The 22,491-nt window shown below is 39.6% G+C and overlaps 1 protein-coding gene across 2 annotated transcripts in view; it reads left to right on the forward strand.

The window, feature by feature from the left end:
* grm8b (glutamate receptor, metabotropic 8b) overlaps window positions 1–22,491 on the forward strand; it is a 308,441-nt gene that overhangs the window by 204,537 nt on the left and 81,413 nt on the right. The window lies entirely within an intron of this gene.

Raw genomic sequence — 22,491 nt, forward strand, 5'->3', positions numbered from 1 at the left:
AGCTTATTAACTCTCTAAAGACAAAGCATCTGTTCAGTAAGAGGGTCGTGGTTAAATTATGAAAGGTGAAAAGTTTTAAAATGAAGCTGTGTTTGCTTTCTCAATGCTTAATATGTTGTGGTAGATTTAGAATGCACTTGCACACCTGTAGTAGAGATAAGAATTCAAACTGCACACCACTTTAAACACTCCCCTTATGGTTACATGTAAGTTGTGCAGGGCATTGTTTGTACAATACACTACTTTGATTTGTTTATACCAATTAAAATGTGAACTTGATGTGCTTTTAAAGTTATGTAAATTGTAACCATCCCTATGTGATTGACTTTATTATTGTATATTTGTTACACTAAATTTTAACATTGCTATGGAAGAATTTTGGCTCACTCTCATTTGAAGAACTATTTTAAATTCGACACTATGCTACAGGAACCTTCACACAATTTATTACAAAATCAGATATAACTTAATGCTTTTAGATGTTAATTATTGTGCTGCAGAATCCAATTCCGACCTTGCTTTAGCTCACAGACAAATTATATGAGATTCCGTTTGTGTTTTTAAATAGAAAGTGGTTTTCTCTGTGCTACACTTTTTTTTTTTAAATGTGGTTATTTTTGAGAATGAGTTTATGCTGATTTATTAGAGAAATTTTAGTGGGTCACCCACTTCACTTTTTGGATAATGGCTACTGGTGTTTGGTGGAGTCAACGTGTCCTACCATGTCTGTTGGAATTTTCTTAGATGTGACATGATGTTCTTATAGAACCTTCTAGTCAAGAAAAGTAAAATCAAATGTATTTGTATAGCGCTTTTTACAATAGACATTGTCTCAAAGCAACTGTGCAGAATCCAGGGCCGATAGACCAAAAACCCCTGTTAAGCAAGCCAAGAGTACACCGGTGGCGCAGTGGTAAAAACACACGCTGGAACCAGAGCTGGGATCTCGAATACATCGTATCGAATTTCAGCTCTGCCTGCCGGCTATGCTTAGTGGCCACATGAACAACAATTGGCCTGTTGTTCAGATATGGGTGGGATTAAGCCAGATGGGGTCTCTCTTTAATAATCAATGCAATTACGACCTTTGCTGGCTGATTGATGGCGCCTGCACAGAGATGAGAAAAGAGTGCTCTCAAGGTGTGTCTCTCTGTACACAGTGCGGAGCTGCACTGCACTCGTCAAAGTGTAGGTGATAAGATGCATACGGCATGCTGCCCATGTGTCGGAGGGGGCGTGGGTTAGCTTTGTTCTCCTCAATCAGAGCAGGGATCGGCATTGGTGGAGAGGAAGCATGACGCAATCAGGCAATTGGACGCGCTGAAAGGGAGTAAAAAGGAGAAAATGCATAAATAAAAAATTATATATAAAGATATTATATATAAAAGCAAGCCAAAAGTGACAGCGGGAAAACAATACTCCCATAAAATTACAGCTAGAAACCTTGAGAGGAACCAAACCCAGCAGGAACCCATCCTCTAGATAAGTAAGACTTGTATTGGGCTGTACCAAATTCAAACATGACTGTGTTCAATTAGCTAAACTGAATGCCAGACAATGAATCCTCTTCTTGACAGTGCAACAATGACTCATGCTTTTTGGACAAGGTGAAACAACATGAGAGGCAGAAGGATACAGAAAGCATAGCAGGGTGTGCTGTACATATTAACTGCCAATTCGGACAGTGCAAAAAAGGAGAAAATGTGTTATGATTTACTTAGGTTCCTATTTGCAATATCATGTTTTGTTTAAGGATTTGAAATCATTGAAAGTGATACATCTGCAATACTGCAGGGATAAAAAATACAGTGGTGCCTTGAAACTCAACATCAGTTGGTTCTGGGATTGGTGTTGAGTTTAAAAGGTTTCAAGGGAGTTTCAAGGGAGTTTTTCCCATAAGGATGTATGGAAAACCTGTTAATGTGTTCCAAGGTCCCATGGAACTTCATATATTTTAGGCTTATGTTAAATAATGTGGTTGTGTTTGACACTTATACAATGAAAATAACACAAATATAATATAAAAACACTGAAATCTGATGGTTATTCCACACTAATGCAGATTCATCTCATATGCACACTTTTACTGCACCACTCAAGCCGAGAGCTGAACAAAGCGACTGTTTATTGTTGATATGAAATTAAATGAATATAGTAAATAAATTTTTTTAAAACAAACTGAACACAATGAGTTTAAGGGAAATGTTGAGTTTAAGGGTACAAATTTCCCAACGAAGGGCGTTGAGTTTCCAAGATTTTGAGTTTAAGGGATGTTGTTACAAGGTACCACTTCAACTGCAGCGCACTGTTTTTAAACTCTATTTATTAAGAATTTCAAAAACAAATTACATCATTTTTCTACTGTCACCTTCAGATGCATTTTTCCCAGTGTCTTACCAACTTTATAATGCCATCAGCAAACATGTTTTTGGTTGAGCGTGTAGCCACTGATGCATCGCTGCTTTCACATCATTATCACATGAAAATATTCTTCCCCTTAAAGCTTCTATGAGCTTTCCACAAAAATGTGGAAATCAGATGATGCTCAATCCAGAATAAAAGCTCTTTCAGTCTCTCAGACACGACTAATTACTCCTCCTCCCACCCTCACCGTTTCCAACCAAAATATAAAAGTGCGGAAACTTTTTGAAGATCCCTGATATATATTTTTACACCCATGTACCTTGTGTAATATTCAATCCAGTGACAAGTAATTTTTAGTCCACTACCAATGAACCAATGTCTGAAATGTGTTACATTCACAATGTTATGTTAATTTATATGGTGGCACATTGTTTAGTGCTGTCATCTCACAGCAAAAAGGGCCTGGGCTTGATTTCCCAGTCAGGAGAAAAATGTGTGGAGTTTGCATGTTCTCCCTGTGCCCATGTCTGTTTCCCCTAGTCTATAAACATTTATTTAACATCTTATTATTTTTAATTATTTAAACCAACACATATAATTATTAACATTCCTGTTCTTGAGTCTTGCTTTTTGGTGCACATTTGCTTTCTTACTCACACACTATTTCGGTTATAATGCTTTTATAGTCTATACAATAACTCCTCTACCTACATAAATGCAGCTATAAATGGCAAGCCTGTGGTAAAAATTTAGCTACATGTCCTTCTTGTGCAAATTAACTTTGACTGATTTTTATATCCTTTAACAATTATTATTTATTGGACATTTCCAGTAAGTTGACTAATATGCAGTGAACCAGTATTTAGTTCCATGAATAGAAGCATGATTCATTCATTATTTTATTTTTCCCAAATGAACACGAAATTAAAATAATGACATGAATCATCCACACATTTATATCAGAACGTTGTTTTGTGTATCTGAAAAGTGTTTAACCAGCTCCAGCATATTTCACTCATTAAATGCAATCTGATTTATTGGTTTATTATAAACTAAACTAATTTCATTTGAGACTCAAACGTGATTGCTTGTTTAAAAAAAGACTGAGGCTAATTGAAACAAACTTATTTCCCAAGATCCCTACGTAGAAAAAGACCTTGGAACATTGGAGATGTGTTCTGCATGCAATAATAAACATAATCATAATAAGACACACATTACACACCTAGCATTTCATATTCAAATGTGAATCACTGCTTATACAGTGCCTTGCAAAAGTATTCAGCCCCCTTGAACTTTTCAACCTTTTGCCACATTTCAGACTTTAAACATAACGATATGAAATTGTAATTTTTTTGTGAAGAATCAACAACAAGTGGGACACAATCGTGAAGTGGAACGAAATGTATTGGATATTTTAAACTTTTTTTAGAAATAAAAAACTGAAAAGTGGGGCGTGCAATATTATTCAGCCCCCTTGCGTTAATACTTTGTAGCGCCACCTTTTGCTGCGATTACAGCTGCAAGTCGCTTGGGGTATGTCTCTATCAGTTTTGCACATCGAGAGACTGAAATTTTTGCCCATTCTTCCTTGCAAAACAGTTCGAGCTCAGTGAGGTTGGATGGAGAGCGTTTGTGAATAGCAGTTTTCAGCTCTTTCCACAGATTCTCGATGGGATTCAGGTCTGGACTTTGACTTGGCCATTCTAACACCTGGATACGTTTATTTGTGAACCATTCCATTGTAGATTTTGCTTTATGTTTTGGTTCATTGTCTTGTTGGAAGATAAATCTCCGTCCCAGTCTCAGGTCTTTTGCAGACTGCAACAGGTTTTCTTCCAGAATGGTCCTGTATTTGGCTCCATCCATCTTCCCATCAATTTTAACCATCTTCCCTGTCCCTGCTGAAGAAAAGCAGGCCCAAACCATGATGCTGCCACCACCATGTTTGACAGTGGGGATGGTGTGTTCAGGGTGATGAGCTGTGTTGCTTTTACGCCAAACATAACGTTTTGCGTTGTGGCCAAAAAGTTCGATTTTGGTTTCATCTGACCAGAGCACCTTCTTCCACATGTTTGGTGTGTCTCCCAGGTGACTTTTTATAGATATCTTTGAGAAATGGCTTTCTTCTTGCCACTCTTCCATAAAGGCCAGATTTGTGCAGTGTACGACTGATTGTGTCCTATGGACAGATTCTCCCACCTCAGCTGTAGATCTCTGCAGTTCATTCAGAGTGATCATGGGCCTCTTGGCTGCATCTCTGATCAGTCTTCTCCTTGTTTGAGCTGAAAGTTTAGAGGGACGGCCGGGTCTTGGTAGATTTGCAGTGGTCTGATACTCCTTTCATTTCAATATGATCGCTTGCACAGTGCTCCTTGAGATGTTTAAAGCTTGGGAAATCTTTTTGTATCCAAATTCAGCTTTAAACTTCTCCACAACAGTATCTCGGACCTGCCTGGTGTGTTCCTTGGTCTTCATGATGCTCTCTGCGCTTTAAACAGAACTCTGAGACTATCACAGAGCAGGTGCATTTATACGGAGACTTGATTACACACAGGTGGATTCTATTTATCACCATCAGTCATTTAGGTCAACATTGGATCATTCAGAGATCCTCACTGAACTTCTGGAGTGAGTTTGCTGCACTGAAAGTAAAGGGGCTGAATAATATTGCACGCCCCACTTTTCAGGTTTTTATTTCTAAAAAAAGTTTAAAATATCCAATAAATTTCGTTCCACTTCACAATTGTGTCGCACTTGTTATTGATTGTTCACAAAAAATTACAATTTCATATCTTTATGTTTAAAGCCTGAAATGTGGCAAAAGGTTGAAAAGTTCAAGGGGGCTGAATACTTTTGCAAGGCACTGTATGTTCATTTATATTCACATAAAATATATGTGAGTACTCTGGCAGTTGTAGCCTAGCGGTTAAGGTAGTGGAGTAGTAAGTAGAAGGTTGCTGGTTCAAACCCCACCACTGCCAGGTTGCCCCTGTTGGGCCCTTGGGCAAGGCCCTTAACACTGAATTGCTTAGACTGTATAATGGAAGTTGCTTTGGAAAAAAGAGTCTGGTACATAAGATGCCATCTATTGACAGATCCTGTTTAAGTGTATGGCAGGAGGCCTATATCTATATATTCTACAAATTTTACAGCATTTTGGGCCAGGATTATTACCCAACTCTACTATTTAAAAGCAGAATAGCTTCAACAAGGTTAAAACAGCAGCAAGGAAACGGTCATGAATACGTCAATGCCTAATCAAATACTAAATAACTGGGATGGCTCAATAGTTGGCAGCAACCAGTAAGAAGCGCTGGAGCAGGAATACTTCAAACTGCAATCGAGCGGCTTTCACTTTCTGGATCAGAAGTTGCAAACAGAGTCTTTAACACCTAGCAGCAAATCTGTCAATGGGTTGATAGACCATTGTTGGGATCCATTTCTTTTATTCATTATCTCAGTGTGAAATATATAGCTAGTGACATCCCAAGAGTAGGCAGACTGCAACGGCTGTAATTAGAGTGACTAAGCATGGGAACAAAAAGATGAATATGAGGCTGAGCACACTACACAATGGACACAGACCTACTAACAGAGGGATGAGCGCGCACACACACACATATTTAAAACTGATACGGTCAAAAGTGTTTGTACAGCAGACAATCATCCTATTGATTTTAAAAGAAAGATCTAAAATATGTGATTTTTTTCAGCTATTACAACAATCTTTGAAGTATGTCTGTGGGAATTATTGCCCATTTAGTTAATAGAGCATTTGTGTGGCTGGGCACTGATGTTGGCCAAGAAAGCCTCAACTGATGTTCCAGTTCATTCCATATATATTCAGTGAGGCTGGGGTCAGGGCTCTGTCCACCTTTTGTGGAAAAAACTGAAACAATTAGGTCTGGCATTACTTACTTGGGTATAGATTCTCCACTTCCACCGCCGTGCCCAGGTGTGTTTAATAAGTTTGAGGCTGTTTCAATCTCAGAATTAACAGATTTGGTGCTGAAAACAAAGCCAACAACCTCCCCACTTGATGTGATGCCCCCCCAGATAGTTAGGGAGACATTTGATAAATTAGGACCTTTTGTCCTGGATATCATTAATACTTCCCTTGCCACTGGTACTGTTCCAGGCATGCTTTAAACATGCTGTAGTTACACCTCTGCTCATAAAGCATAATCTTGATGCTACAGTGGTTAGTAACTATAGGCCGATTTCTAAATTACCATTCTTGGCAAAATTGCTGGAAAAGGTTGTATATTCTCATCTTTTACCATTTTTGAGTAGAGATGGTATTTTTGAGATTTTTCAATCTGGCTTTAAGTCTATGCACAGCACTTAATCTGCTCTTCTGAAGGTGACAAATGACTTGCTACTTACTGTTGATGAGGGTAATTGTGCCATCCTCATTTTATTGGACCTTAGTTCTGCTTTTGATACTGTTGACCATGACATACTTGTTGGTCGCCTGGAAAAGTGGGTGGGGTTACAGGGAAAGGCCCTGAATTGGTTCATATCTTATTTTAAGAATAGAACCTTTTCAGTGAATTTTAGCAGCTATTTCTCTTCTTCTGCTGATGTCTCTTGTGGTGTTCCACAAGGGTCCATACTAGGGCCCCTCCTTTTTTCTCTCTATATGCTGCCATTAGGTCAAATAGTTAGGAAGCACAATGTCAGCTTTCACCTGTATGCTGATGACATACAGCTTTATCTTCCCATTAGACCGAATGACAATGGCTCGTTAACGTCTCTTAGCAGTTGTCTTGAGGACATAGGGAGGTGGATGGCTGACAATTTCCTTCAGCTGAATGAAAGCAAGTCAGAGGTTATCACTTTTGGGGGTCCTCATCACATCAATAGTGTCTCCAATAACCTTGGTCACTTGTCTACATGTGTCAAAACATCTGTGAGAAATCTTGGTGTTATCTTTGACTCTGTGGTAAGGAATAGCTTCTTCCAGCTCAGAAATATTGCGAAGATTAAGCCTTTTCTCTGCTATTCTGACCTGGAAAAAGTTATTCATGCATTCATTTCTGCAAGAATTGACTACTGTAATTCTCTGTATATTGAAATTAATCAGTCTCTGTTGCGGCACTTACAGGTAGTCCAGAATGCAGCAGCAAGGTTACTGACTAATACCAAGAAAATAAACCATATTACACCCGTCCTTGGCTCACTACATTGACTGCCTGTTCAGCACAGGATTCATTTTAAAGTGCTTTTATTTGTTTTTAAAGCGCTTAATGGTCAAGCCCCGGCTTATCTCAGTAGTGTGCTTCTCCCGCAACCACACAGCAATCTTTAAGATCAGCCACTCAGAATTTGTTGACTGTTCCTAGGGCTCGTTTGAAGCTAAAAGGTGATCGTGCATTTGCTGTTATGGTCTAAGACCAACTGGACAGAAAGATGGAACCACAATGCAGAGAATAAGACTAAGACCAGGTACGGGGCGATAAGTTTATTAACAACAACTATAGCAAATACAAGGGAGGTAAAGGTACTGGTAGAGACTGGATGGGAACAGGGAGCTGACTGGCGAGGCTGGAAACACGGCAAGGGGGCCAGGAGGGCAGAGCCGGACGGACAGGCAGGAGGCAGAGAGTGTGGCGTAGCAGGACGAGACAAGAAGCTGGTCGACTGAATCCGGACAGTCAGGACAGGAAGGTCTTGGCGGCGAGGAACACAGCTGGGAGGTGGTACCACGGAGTTAAGCAGGAGGTAGGAACTGAAACAGGCAAAAAAACAAGAGCAGTGAACAAACCAGGAAATACAACAGGCATAGGAGCCTAAAGGTAGCTTTAGCATTTCGTGCTTCAGCACAATACCAGCAACGTAGCGCAGACGATCTGGCAAGGAGTGGAGAGAAAGCTGCTGTCTTTATGCACTGCTTAACGAGGAGGTAATGAGGATCAGGTGAGAGGTAGCAGTGGCTGGAAGATCTGATTGGTGCTCTGAAGACAACTCGCTCCACCAATAGATCCCTGAAAGCCCGCACACGCCCACACACACACAACACACTCACAGAAAGGGACCGGGGTAAAATAACAAGACTTGGGGAAAATGGAGAGCTAAGGGACGTACTCTAACATTTGCAGTTTATGCTCCAAGGCTATGGAACACTCTACCTCCTAATATTCGACAAGCACCTTCGGCTGCTGTTTTTAAATCACTCCTAAAAACATACCTTTATAAGCTGGCATTTGAACAGTGAGGAGCTGTGTTAATTTTAATTGTTTAGTCTATTTGTATCTGTTTTATTTTGTCTCTTACTCTGTATTTTTATTTGGTTTTACTTTTTTAACATAATGTTGTCTTATGTATGCTTGTTCGATGTACAGCACTTTGGTCAACGTAAGTTGTTTTAAGAGTGCTTTATAAATAAAATTTACTTACTTACTTACTTAGATTAACTGCTGTTGCTGTGACCTTAAGTATATGATATATGAGTAAGATTCCATGTCCAGGCAGGTTTGCTGCTGCACTACATGTTTGGAGCGTTTGGAGAGTACTCCCAATGTCGTCTCTAGGAATGTTTAAAGACTTGGAAATCTTACATACCCGTTGCCCTTTTGTTGCAATGAAATGATCTCGGGCAGCACAGTGGCTAAGTGGGTAGCACTGTCGCCTCACAGCAAGAAGGTTCTGGGTTCCATCCCCAGGTGGGGCTGTCCGGGTCCTATCTGTGCAGAGTTTGCATGTTCTCCCTGTGTCTGCGTGGGTTTTCTTCCGGGAGCTCCGGTTTCCTCCCACAGTCCAAAAACATGCAGTCAGGTTAATTGGAGACACTGAATTGCCCTGAGTGTGCATGTGTGTGTATCTGCCCTGTGATGGACTGGCGCCCCGTCCAGGGTGTTACTGTGTGCCCTGCGCCCATTGAAAAGCTGGGATAAGCTCCACCACCCCCCCGCGACCCTGATTGGATAAGCGGTTAAGAAAGTGAGTGGGTGAGTGAAATGATCTCATCTCCCAGCTCCCGTAAGAGTGTGGTTGTATCGTACCCGTAAAAACACGAAAATCTCTGGGTGGTGTTTATATAACACATCATGAATCCCAGTGGTTTAATTATGTTGTAACCCAACTTTAGATCCTACAGACTAGTGGTAGGTTTTAAGATCAGCAGTATTATGAAGGGGTTAAATGATTGTGACATGACAGTATTAACATAATATCCTGCTTATCAAAAATACTACATCATTTATTTTCTTTATTCATTTGCTGTACTGTTCACTTGCAAACTCTCTATAAAAGTATTTGAATATTGAAGGTTGAATGTTTGAAACTATCTAATTAAAACTGAATGAACTGAGTGTGAAAAGGGTGCACATGCTTAGTACATTAATCTCTAGAGCTTTAGAAGTTATAAAAGTAACCGTGACCATGACTATTCCGTTGTAATATGGCATCAATTGATGGCTTTAAATAAGACACATTTTATTGAGTGAAATCCCTTAGCTTTTCTCGTTTAGTAATAGAATCATGGCAGCTGCATCCTACACACACAAACAGCCTTGCTTCCTCCATGTCTCTTTTTCTTCTGTTTGCATCACATGGGTAGAACTGTGGAGAGCAACGGGCAGCTGTGGCACTCTTGTGAAAGTGTGGCTATTGTTCCAGCATGGTTATTTCACTTAACAAGAATAATTACATAGCAGTGGATGTAGCATAGCAGTTCTCAGCGTTCCCTGTTTTTCTCCCTCTCTCATCTTTCTTCCCTTTCTTTCCTCTGACCTGTGTGTACCTGCTCAGAACACTGCAGATAGAAGCTTCTGGCAACAGCATCCACTGATGTTTTATCATTGTCCTTAAAGAATATAATCAAGCTAATATCATTAAAGTGTGGTAAAATGTGTTTTTGTTGTCTTCTTTGTCATATACAAGCCCAAATCAGAAAAAGTTGTTCCTTACATTTACTTTGACTTTTATCTGATTGCAGACAGTTTGAACCCAAGATATTTCATGTTTTGTCACTCAACTTCATTTCATTTGTTAATATACCTCCATTCCTGCATTTCAGGCCTGCAACACATTCCAAAAAAAGTTGGGACGGGGGCAATTTAGGGCTAAAAATGAGGTGAAAAAAATAAATAATGATGCGATTCCAAACAGGTGATGTCAACATGTGATTGTAATCGTGGTTTGGTACAAAAGCATCATCCAGGAAAGGCTGAGTCTTTGATGAGTAAAGATGGATCTTCAGTTTGTCAACAAATGCGTGAGAAATTGGCACCCAGGTGGCGCAGCGGGATATTCCACTTGCACACTAGAACCAAGTTTCTGAACTTCTTCGGTTCGAAACTCGGTGTTGCCTCCGGTCGGCTGGGTGCCATCTAGCGGGCATAATTGGCAGTTCCTGCAGCAGATACTAATTGGCCACCGTATCTGCAGGGTGGGAGTCGGACTATGTGTGGATGGGTGGGTCTTTATATGTTGTGTAAGGATTGGCGGAAGAGACGGCTGTGCAGAAAGCAGGGGCGAGAAAAGGAGGGCTGTACACGTGTCGGAAGAGGCGTGTAAAGCGTCGTGCTCTCCTCGGATGCAATCTGGTATCTCTGGTAGCAGCGGAAGACAAAATAGAGTGTGCTAAATCTGGAGGAAAATGGGGAGAAAATTTATAAAAAAAAGTGTGAGAAATTATTGAAATGTTTAAAAACAATGTATTTCAAAGAACGATTAAAAATGATTTGCATATTTCTCCCTCTACAGTGCATAATATCATTAAACGATTCAAGAAATCTAGTGGAATTTTAGTGAGAGCAAGGCACAAGCCTAAACATGCCACCCATGATCTCCAATCCTTCAGACTGCACTGTATCAAGAACAGTCAATATTCAATAGCTGATATAACCACATGGGCAAGAAATTACTTGACAAACTTGACAAACCTTTGTCAGGCACTTCAATAAGGAGTTACGTACATTAAAATTTGGCACTTAAAACTTTACTGTGCAAAAAAGACCTACAGTATGTTAACGATGACTCCTCCAACATGCACACAGCCACTGACCGCTTCTTCTCACCTGCCAGGGGAGAGGTCCCAAAGATTGCATTATTGCATAACCCTAGAATGGCCAGCAGAGACTGTACATGGCCAGTGATGAGAAACTCTGTTTGAGCCATTGTCCCAATCATGTGTCTGTGTAGGTACCCAGCGAGCAGATATCCCAGCACTGCTGAGCTAGCGTGTTTTACTGCTACGCCACCCCAGTGCCTGCATGTCAGCTCATATTAACTGAAAGTTACCCGCACCTCGTTGAGCATTAATTCACCCAAGGTGGAAATGTTTCTATTTATCACTGTGTCCTCTTTACACCTCATCTGCTGGGAAACCAGGCTTTCTCTTGAAACCGACATGCTGGGCTTGGTCAAGTCAATCTTCTGCTGTTTTTTTTTGGATTTCCTTTCTTTTCTCTTTAGTCAAGAACCTGGTTGTTGCAGGTGCTCTCAGCAGCTTGCCATATTCTGAGAAGCATTTTTCATTTCTCCCTTTTCTATCCCATTTCTATCCACTTTCTTTGTTACTGGCTGCAGTTGTTTTGTGTCTTTAATTTGTTACTTTGTTTCCATTGTTTTGACCACTTCCTTCATGTGTTACCCTTTTTAATTGTGGCTTTTAAGCCATAGCATTATTCTACCTTGGTTAAACATCCTGCAAAATGAGATAATTTTTTAATTCTTGCAGATGTGAGGCTGAATCTGGTGCCACATTGTTGACTTGCAACCAGCCTAATTACATTAGAATTGCATTGTATTAAGTATTTTACTTTCTTGTTTTGTGGGATTTCTTCATACTGAACTTGCCATGGCTATCAGAATAAATTAGCACACAGTCCACCATGTACAAGTAAATAATTTTCAACCCTTGCCTATGACCAGTGTCAATTGTGCAATTATTGATATAGCAAAAACACCACTATTTGGGATCTTTATATAATATACTGTATATCCTATATATTATGTATGTGGTTTCAAAGATTTCTTTCTCTGTTGATACAGTTACTACAGTTGTTACATGTTTTCAAGTCTACAATACAAAAAATCCCAGTTGATCCTGGAGCTTTCAGGCACTTTTGGTGAATCCCCCAGACATATCCAGCAAATAAAACTAGATTTAGAAATGTGTGGTCAACAATGTTAATAAAACAATCAAAAAAAAAAAAAAGCGAATTGACACAGTCATCTTTGCTTCTACATTCCAGCCATAAGAAATATGGTTTGAATACTCGTGAAGGTCTCAGGAGGCCAGCAGTGAGGATCGAATTGATTTTATCAGCTTGAAATTGAGTTTTCAAAGAACTGGATGAATGAATTGTATAGCAGCCTGCTCATGTCTGTGCAGTAATCATACCATAGGTTGAAGAGCTGATTCAGCAAGACCTCTGGTAAAAGAGAAGATAAAAATCTTCTGGGCATCATTTATATCATTTTAGCCATCTTGCTACATGGTGTGCTATATGCATTAGTTTGTACATGTGTGTACTGGATGCTTGTGTACTATAATAATGCCATGTACCTAACATACACTGATCAGGCATAACATTAAAACCACCTCCTTGTTTCTACATTCACTGTCCATTTTATCAGCTCCACTTACCATATAGGAGCACTTTGCAGTTCTACAATTACTGACCGTAGTCCATCTGTTTCTCTGCATGCTTTGTTAGCCCCCTTTTACCCTGTTCTGCAATGGTCAGGACCCCCACAGGACCACCACAGAGCAGGTATTATTTAGGTGGTGGATCATTCTCAGCACTGCAGTGACACTGACATGATGGTGGTGTGTTAGTGTGTGTTGTGCTGGTATGAGTGGATCAGACACAGCAGCGCTGTTGGAGTTTTTAAATACCGTGTCCACTTACTGTCCACTCTATAAGACACTCCTACCTAGTTGGTCCACCTTGTAGATGTAAAGTCTGAGACGATCGCTCATCTATTGCTGCTGCTTGAGTTGGTCATCTTCTAGACCTTCATCAGTGGTCACAGGAAGCTGCCCACTGGACGCTGTTGGCTGGATATTTTTGGTTGGTGGACTATTCTCAGTCCAGCAGTGACAGTGAGGTGTCCATCAGCGCTGCTGTGTCTTATCCACTCATACCAGCACAACACACACTAACACACCACCACCATGTCACTGTCACTGCAGTGCTGAGAATGACCCACCAGCCAAATAATACCTGCTCTGTGGGGGTCCTGACCATTGAAGAACAGCATGGAAGGGGGCTAACAAAGCATGCCGAGAAACAGATGGACTACAGTCAGTAGTGCTTCTACATGGTAAGTGAAGCTGATAAAGTGGACAGTGAGTGTAGAAACAAGGAGCTGGTTTTAATGTTATGGCTGATCGATGTATATAGAATTGATTTCTCTCACAATGTCAGTTGCCACTTTATGACATGCTTCCGTAGCTTAACCACAAACCTGACAGGGACCAGAAGGTTTGATTTGTTGCATCATTACATATCATCCTCCACATTGTCATATGTTGATGCATCTGCATCTGACCAGGAAATACAGCAACTTTAAATGAGGAGAGAAAAATCTCTAAGCTAAAGCCATATATTTTTAGCAAAAGATGGGTTCAACTAAAAAAACAAACAAACAAACAAAAAAAACACTGAGCATAGGTTTTGTCCGTGCAGTGTTTTAGATGGTCCTGGACCCACCACCATCCTAACCAGGATGAACTAATTTGTTAAAATAAATGATTTTTTTTTTATTTAGAAAACATTGCAAAGTAAGATCTATAGTATATCTATATGGTGTTAAGAAACTTGTACATGTCAGTTGAACTACTGTAACGCATTGCTGTACAGCTGTCCATTTTCTTGTTCAGAATGCAGCAAAATGGATTTATTTATATTTATTTATTAAGATATTAATGTCATGTTTTACACTTTGGTTACATTTATGACAGAAACGACAATTACTCGATACACAAGATTCATCAGTTCAAGTTTAATGTCAAACACAGTCATGGAGAATTTTATATCTCCAATGTATCTCACTTGCATGTTTTTGGACTGTAGGAGGAAAACGTATCTCCCGGAGGAAACCCACACAAACACAGGGAGAACATGCAAACTCCACACAGAACTGCCCCAGACTGCCCCAATAGGGGTCAAATGAAGGACCTAACTGCTGTGAGGTGACAGTGGTTCACACAGAGTCACCATGCCACCCCAGGAGAATGGATGCATATTATTAAAATAAATTAAATAAAGTTGAGCAGACAAAACATGAAATATCTTGGGTTCATACTGTCTGCAATGAAGTTTGTTTTGTTTGTTTATTAGGATTTTTACGTCATGTTTTACACTTTGGTTACATTCATGACAGGAATGGTAGTTACTCTTTACACAAGACTCATCAGTTCACAAGGTTATATCAAACACAGTCATGGACATTTTTGTTTCTATAATTAACTTCACTTACATGTCTTTGGACTGTTGGAGGAAACCGGAGCACCCGGAGGAAACCCACGCAGACACGGGGAGAACATGCAAACTGCACACCGAAAGGACCTGGACCATCCCACCTGGGAATCTAACCCAGGAACTTCTTGCTGTGAGGCGACAGTGCTACACACTGAGCCACTGTGCTGCCCTCTGCAATGAAGTAAAAGTACACAGTTTTTTCAATACTGTCCCAACATTTTCTGATTTAGGGTTGTATATTAAGCCCATTCAAGAGACAATAGACCTATTATTAAACGTTGAAAGAAAGAAGAAAAATGTAACTGGTTTAGGTCACAATGTTTACAATTACCTTCTAGTGATAGAAGTTGAATTTGACAGAACACAGTCGTGGCAAAACTTCTGCAAAGATCAGAAATGCTTTTCTGTGTTTAATGAATGGAATAATTATGAGCTAGTGAGTGTTTTTCTCCGTACTTGCACATATTGGCAAATAGAAAATGTCTCTGCATGCGCAGAAAATGAAAATCTGTTCATCATTTACTTAAGCTTTATTTGCTGCCTACAATTCAGTACCGGCTTTAATTAATCCAGCTGTGCTGTCTTAAGTCTTTGAATCTCCACCTCTTTCATTTGTTTAACAATTCTTATTATAAAGATTTAGAATTTCACTTTATTTAATTTTACTGTAATGTATTTAACTGCTTATCTTTTAACAGATCATATTAATAAAAAAGGAATTTGAAAGATTTAGCAGCACAGGACACAAGTATTTTCAGTATTTCAAGTACAGATACTTTTAAAAAGTAGCATTTGATTGATATACACTAAAGGCTAGGGAGTATATAGGATAGTAGTATAAAGTTGAGCAAATACAGAGTATAGCAGTATGAGTTTGCATGCAGGAGCAGGCATACAAAGTGAATAACACAGCAGTAAAACAGACAGCCTAAGGCTATCATCACAGCAGGAAAAGGTACTGCAGAAGCTCTCCTCGGTCGCAGTTTTTGCTGCACCAGTAATGTGGAGATGAGATGAATGTATGCGGCTTTATTTTAATGTGGACAATTTGCTTTAACGTCTCTCTTATCTGCTCATTTTAAATCAGTAAACAGATTCCAAATCACACCACAATATTACAGAGCCATTTATCACTCACCAATCTAGCCAACCCCATCTATAGTATAGTACAAAGATGATATCATGCAGGAAACACCACTGTTTACTAAATGGCTGATTAGCTTGTTTTGGTCACATGAAGAAATAGTTGGAGTTGAGTTTAACCAGTACCTTTGGGCTAAACGTTCTCTATGGATACTATAAACTAAGGAACTAAACATAATGCCCCTTAGATATACACCGATTAACCATAACGATTAACCATAACATTAAAACCACCTCTTTGTTTCTACATACACTGTCCATTTTATCAGCTCCACTTACCATATAGAAGCATTTTGTAGTTCTACAATTACTGACTGTAGTCCATCTGTTTCTCTGCATGCTTTGTTAGCCCCCTTTCATGCTGTTCTTCAATGGTCAGGACCACCACAGAGCCGGTATTATTTGGGTGGTGGTTCATTCTCATCACTGCAGTGACACTGACATGGTGGTGGTGTGTTAGTGTGTGTTGGAGTTTTAAACACCTCACTGTCACTGCTGGACTAAGAATAGTCCACCAACCAAAAATATATGCAGCCAACAGCATCCTGTGACCACTGATGAAGGTCTAGAAGATGACCAACTCAAACAGCAACAATAGATGAGCGATCGTCTCTGACTTTACAGCTACAAGGTGGACCAACTAGGTAGGAGTGTCTAATAGAGTGGACAGTGAGTGGACATGATATTTAAAAACCCCAGCAGCACTGCTGTGGCTGATCCACTCATACCAGCACAACACACACTAACACATCACCACCATGTCATAGGCACTGCAGTGCTGAGAATGATCCATCACCCGAATAATACCTGCTCTGTGGTGGTCCTGTGGGGGTCCTGACCATTGAAGAACAGGGTGAAAGCAAACTGAAAAGGTATGTAGAGAAACAGGTGGACTACAGTCAGTAATTTCAGAACTACAAAGTGCTTCTATATGGTAAGTGGAGCTGATAAACGGACAGTGAGTGTAGAAACAAGGAGGTGGTTTTAATGTTATGGCTAATCGGTGTATGTATGTGATGTATCAATTGGTCTGGGGTTATCAATGGGTGTAGCTAAACATCTAGACTCCATATTAAAAGAGGTGTCTGTATACTTTGGACCATAAATGTACGTTGAGATGACAGTGGAGAACACTGTATGTTGATGTCTAGGGTCTCTGACTCACTTCTGTCATACCCTGTAATTTTAGTCCATTTGGGTAACTGGCCATATCATATACCAGAGTGTTTCCTTGTACTATGCCAAGAAATAATTACTTAGATATGTGAATGTAAATGTAAATATTATTGCTGCTTTTACTTCTCTCTGGGTAACGAAAATTAATATTGCCCAACTCTGACTAAACATAAAACCTTTTGAATTCTATTTTATCTTATTTTTTGGTTGTGTTTAGGTTCTCGCACTGATGTACATAAAGAACCAGCTCACAATCAATATTCAAAATCATCCCACTTAAGTTCTTTAACTTTTCATCATACATTCATTCATTCAGTGTCTGTTTTTTTATCACATTATGCTATTTAGGGTCGTAGGGGGTCCGATTCACTGTGCGAAAGGCAAGAAACACCCCGGACAGGTTGCCAGTTTATCACAGGGCAAACACACATACACACACATTTACATTTTCAGCGTTTAGCAGACGCCTTTTATCCAAAGCAACTTACATTACAGTTACAGTATACAGTCTGAGCATTTGAGGGGTAAGGGCCCTGCTCAAGGGCCCAACAGCAGCAACCTGGCAGTGGTGGGGCTTGAACCAGAAACGCTCTGATCACTAGTCCAGTTCCATAACCACTAGTCTACAGCTTGCACACACACACCATCACACTCAGGGCAATTTTAGAAGCTCCAGTTAACTCAACTGTATGTCCGTGGGAGGAAACCCACGCAGACATGGGGAGAACATGCAAACTCCACACAAGAATGACCTGGACCACTCCACCTAGAAATCAAACCCAGGACCTTCTTGCTGTGAGCCAATAGTGCTACCCACTAAGCCATTGTGCCACCTCCATACGTTTTAAATTACACTTCTATGGATGTTTTTTGAGTAGTCATGCTATAAACAGAAAGTTCTTACTCCAAAGTGTAGCCACTAGGCAGTGAAGGCATCATTAATTTTATTACTGATTTAATGCACCTGTTATCAATGGGTGTGGCTAAACACATAAACTCCGTATTAAGAGAGGTGTCCGTGTACTTTGGACTATAAATGGACGTTAGGATGGACTGGAGAACACTGTATGTTGATGTCTAGGTTCTCTGACTCACTTCTGTCATACCCTGTAATTTTAGTCCATTTGGGTCACTGGTCATATCATATACCAGAGTGTTTCTTTGTACTATGCCAAGAAATAATTACTCTCTAGTGCAAACACACACTTGAGTGAGAATAAGTGGACTGGGGTCAGTGTTAAACAATTCATTACTTTGAAAATTACTGTTAATAAACTCTGCCTATCACTGTAAGTGGATTTTAACAATGTGAGTTCATAGAAAGAACACGGTGGAAAATACGCCTCAGTGTTTTCATGGATGAGTTGAGAACAGATGTACTTACCAAAGCACTTTTAGCTGCTGTAAAATGACAGAGGAAAGACCACACACTTGAACTCCATTGCAGCTAAACTGATACTCACTGACAGATGTGAACGGTCTGCATGTTTATTTCTGGTAATGCCTGCCTACAAAAATCCTCCTACCTTGAACTTAAATAAACTGGAAAAACAAACAATTGCAGCTTTTACTAATACTTGTCTAAAGGGGATTTAAACAAATCAAAGGTTCGCCAAAAGAATAAATATATCTAAAAAATATATATATCTAAGAAACCATGTAAAAAATGGACTCTCAGATCTTAGAATTCACTATATGCTGTATACTTAATGACCAAAAGTGTTGGACATCCCATTTTGAAAACCCTGGTCATTACTATGGAGACCCTCTCCCTTGTTGCTATAACAGCCTCCACTGTTCTGGAAAGGTTTTCTACAATATTCTTAAGGGCGCCTGTCAGAATATGTGCCCCTACAGTCAAAAGAGCATTTGTGAGGCCAGGCACTGATATTAAATGAAAGGACTGACTTGAAATCAACGATCCATTTCATTTCAAAGTTGTTTAAATGGTTGGAGTTTAGGGCTCTGTGCAGGCCATTGGAATTTTCCCACATAGACCACATTTTCTGCACAGTGGGGCAATCATTTAAAACTGTAAGGTCCATTCCACAAATTGCTGCCAAGGATTTAAACATATAGTTTATTTTATATAATTCATTTAATATATCTGTTGGAAGATGCACTTGCCAGTACGCTCTCAGTGCCAGTCCCAAGCCTGGATAAAACAAGTAGGGTTGCATCAGAAAGCGTACCAGACATAAACTGTGCCAAATCAAATATGCGGACCAGAATGACTAGTTGTGGCAAACCCATAAATTTATACACTAGCAGCCAAAAAAATTGCATATACCTGTTAGCACTGGATTACTCAATTACTAGGTGACTTTATCAGTTAGTTTTGGCACAAGACAAATGCACCAAATTATTAAAAGTATTTGCCCCTCCTCCCTTTCTGCTCATTAAGGATTTTTTCTTCTAATTATTTATCAACAAATAAAGAAGTCATTAAAATGCTTTCTGCAGTAACAATGCCCACATGAGTTTCCTTTGGGTGCTCTGTTTTTGTTTAACCACCCAAAACATGCAGAAGGTGAACCGACTACTCTAAATAGCCTCTAGATATGAATAAGTAAATAAGTGTGTCCACAGTGTCCTGTCCACAGTGTATTTCTGCCTTGCATTAAGTGTTTCCACATCGCACCAGACTGCAACCATGACTAGAATAAAGCACTTAATAAAAATATGTGAATTATTTTAAATCATATACAGTGGTACCTTATAACTCAACGTCCCCTAGTGTGTGTGACTGCTGTTTTGTTCAGCGTTTGGCTCGAGTGGTGCGGTAAGACATCATCAAAGTGCGAATATGAGACGAATCTGCATTTGTGTGGAATAACCATCAAATCCTTTCTGAAAGCATCCACATGTATCTGTGTTCATCTGGCTTTTCCTCAATGTTTTACTTTTAAACTTGTGTCATAGCTTGGAGTTCTTAGAAGTGGTGAGAATCAGCTTTTCCATGAGTCTAAAACGCTTATTGTTAAAAAAGCTTAACATGACTTAATGTATTAAAAGAACGACACAGGAACGCTAAACTTCTCTTAATTATTACTGCTAATAAGTTTTCTCTACTAATGAAATTCCTCGCTCGTTGTTTTAGTACAATAAGTCACATTAAGCTTTGTGCACTGCCACACTCCATAGAAAATAACGGCACAGCCAGCGCAAAAGCTTTTTTGCCGCTTCTCATGTGAATGTGCCTTTACTGGACGGAATACAGTATTCCAAGATCAACCATCTCCACAATTAAGAAGCATAAGGAAACAATAAAGAAGTAAAGGTAAAGTGCAGGTTTTATTGTGTTTAACTGTTTTCAATTGTTATTTTCAGTGTATAAGTGTCAAAAACAACCCCATTATTTTACATTAGCCTAAAATATATGCAGTTCCACAGGACCATGGAACGCATTAACAGGTTTCCTTATAGGAAAAAAATACCTTGAAAACCTTTAAACTCGACCCCACTCCCAGAACCAACTGACGTTGAGTTCCAAGGTACCACTGTACTATTTCAAATATGACACATATAATACATTAAATACTTATAGGTGTGATGACAGTAGTAATATTGTGCATTTCCTTTTAGTAAATTCATGAAGTCTAGCAACATTTTATTATTCCAGTTGATATTTTACAATTCTGCCACTATAGCAGAAATTTTGAAGTGCATGTATCATAGTAATTGAGCAGAGATCACACTTGACCTAGAAAGTGCCAGAGGCTGTGACCTTGCTTCATGGAAAAACTGAACAAATAGCTACATCTATTAATTTTCTGGGACCGAGAGATAATACACTAGGGCCACAGTCGGACAGGGGTTATAAATATTTGATTTGAGGTATATGCACCGTTGAGCATTTATTTCTCCAGTGCAGAGAGGCTTCTTATTCAGAAGCTATTAACGCAGTTTTCTCATGTTGATGCTAATGGCCAAGAATTATTGTAGAATTCCCCAAATGGGCCCTGAATTCACATAAAAGTTTGATTTTGACACTAGGCATATGCAACATGCTTAATGCCATCTCTTTATGCGCTTATGAGTCAGGCCCACAACATTTCCATATAAATCGACATATAAACAAAAAAACCTTCCTGTGCTTGTGGTATTTTATGCTCTGGTACTGGCCACTTGCCATGCCTCTAATGGTTGTCTGCCCTTTATTTGAGAGCGAAATGGGTGTCAGGGGAAGAACTGTTAGTGAGCCAAAGATGACTGCTAAGTGGAGGGCACTCCAAGGCTTTTCATCTAGTGTACCACTGGTCGTGCTTTTTGGAAAATAGCAAAATTGCAGTAAATATTGCATAATCTTTTGTTTAATGCCTTTTCTCTGCTGCAGCTAAATTTAATTGCTTGCTCTCAACACAATTCTCCATCTGTCTGGTATTATTGCAACATGCTGTCAGGATACACAATGGCCTAAACACCTGTTCTTCTTCCTGCCCCCTCTTACAAAAATGATTTATAAAAAGGAATATACGATTCACCTTAAAAAACCATGCAGATCTGAAATTGAACTGTCTGATTGAATTTACCAGAATATCTGTCTGATGAATTCTTAAAGGTAGAGAGTATTCCTGGCTTAGAGCACACAGAGAACATGCTATATCTCTATTGCGTATTTCAGATATATTTTACTGATCTGTTATTTTTCATTTGAGTGGCTCCATATGATGCTGCATTTTACCATCCAATTTTGTTGGATTACTATTTAATATTAATTAAAAGATACAGCATGACTGTAGGATCCTACTTGCCATGTCCAAGATGGCTAGAAGGTGGGGGGAGGGCACAGATTGACCAAAAAGTGTAGTTCCCTTTGAGCTATACTTCAAAGCATTCCCTGTACCTCATTAAACATTCATTGCTGAGTCATTTGTTTGACTGCCCTTTACCACTAGCTCATCTGCTAGCGTACTTCAGCTCTGGTTTCCAGGGAACTCAGTCTGTAAATGGTATTGTATTCTTGTACTGTAGCTGCCATCTGTACCCATCAGTCTTCAAGTGTTCTTTTGCCACTGCCCATTTTCTAGGTTTCTTAGATTGTTTCCCTGCTGAGAGTTTGGGTTGTAACCTGCCAGTGGACCGAGTAGCTGGCGGTGTTGTGCTAAAGCACTCTTGTTTACCCTCAAGTCTCTCTTTGTTTCATGACTGTAGTGATTCTGCTCCTGTAGCGTGATCACCCTTTTGTTTTTCCTCTTCCTTTCCTTATTCGGGCAGCAGTTTTGGTTGGTTTTGTTTTATTTTATTATTTTTCTTTCTTTTGTTTCTATGGTTCCTTTTACATCTTAGGTGTGGGGTTAAACCTGGCACATCTTTCATGAGTTGCTCACCACCACATGACAGTAGGAATTAAAGGCAATTGCTTAGA

The sequence above is a fragment of the Trichomycterus rosablanca genome, chromosome 1 (genome assembly GCF_030014385.1).
Source record: "Trichomycterus rosablanca isolate fTriRos1 chromosome 1, fTriRos1.hap1, whole genome shotgun sequence".
Lineage (NCBI taxonomy): Eukaryota > Metazoa > Chordata > Actinopteri > Siluriformes > Trichomycteridae > Trichomycterus > Trichomycterus rosablanca.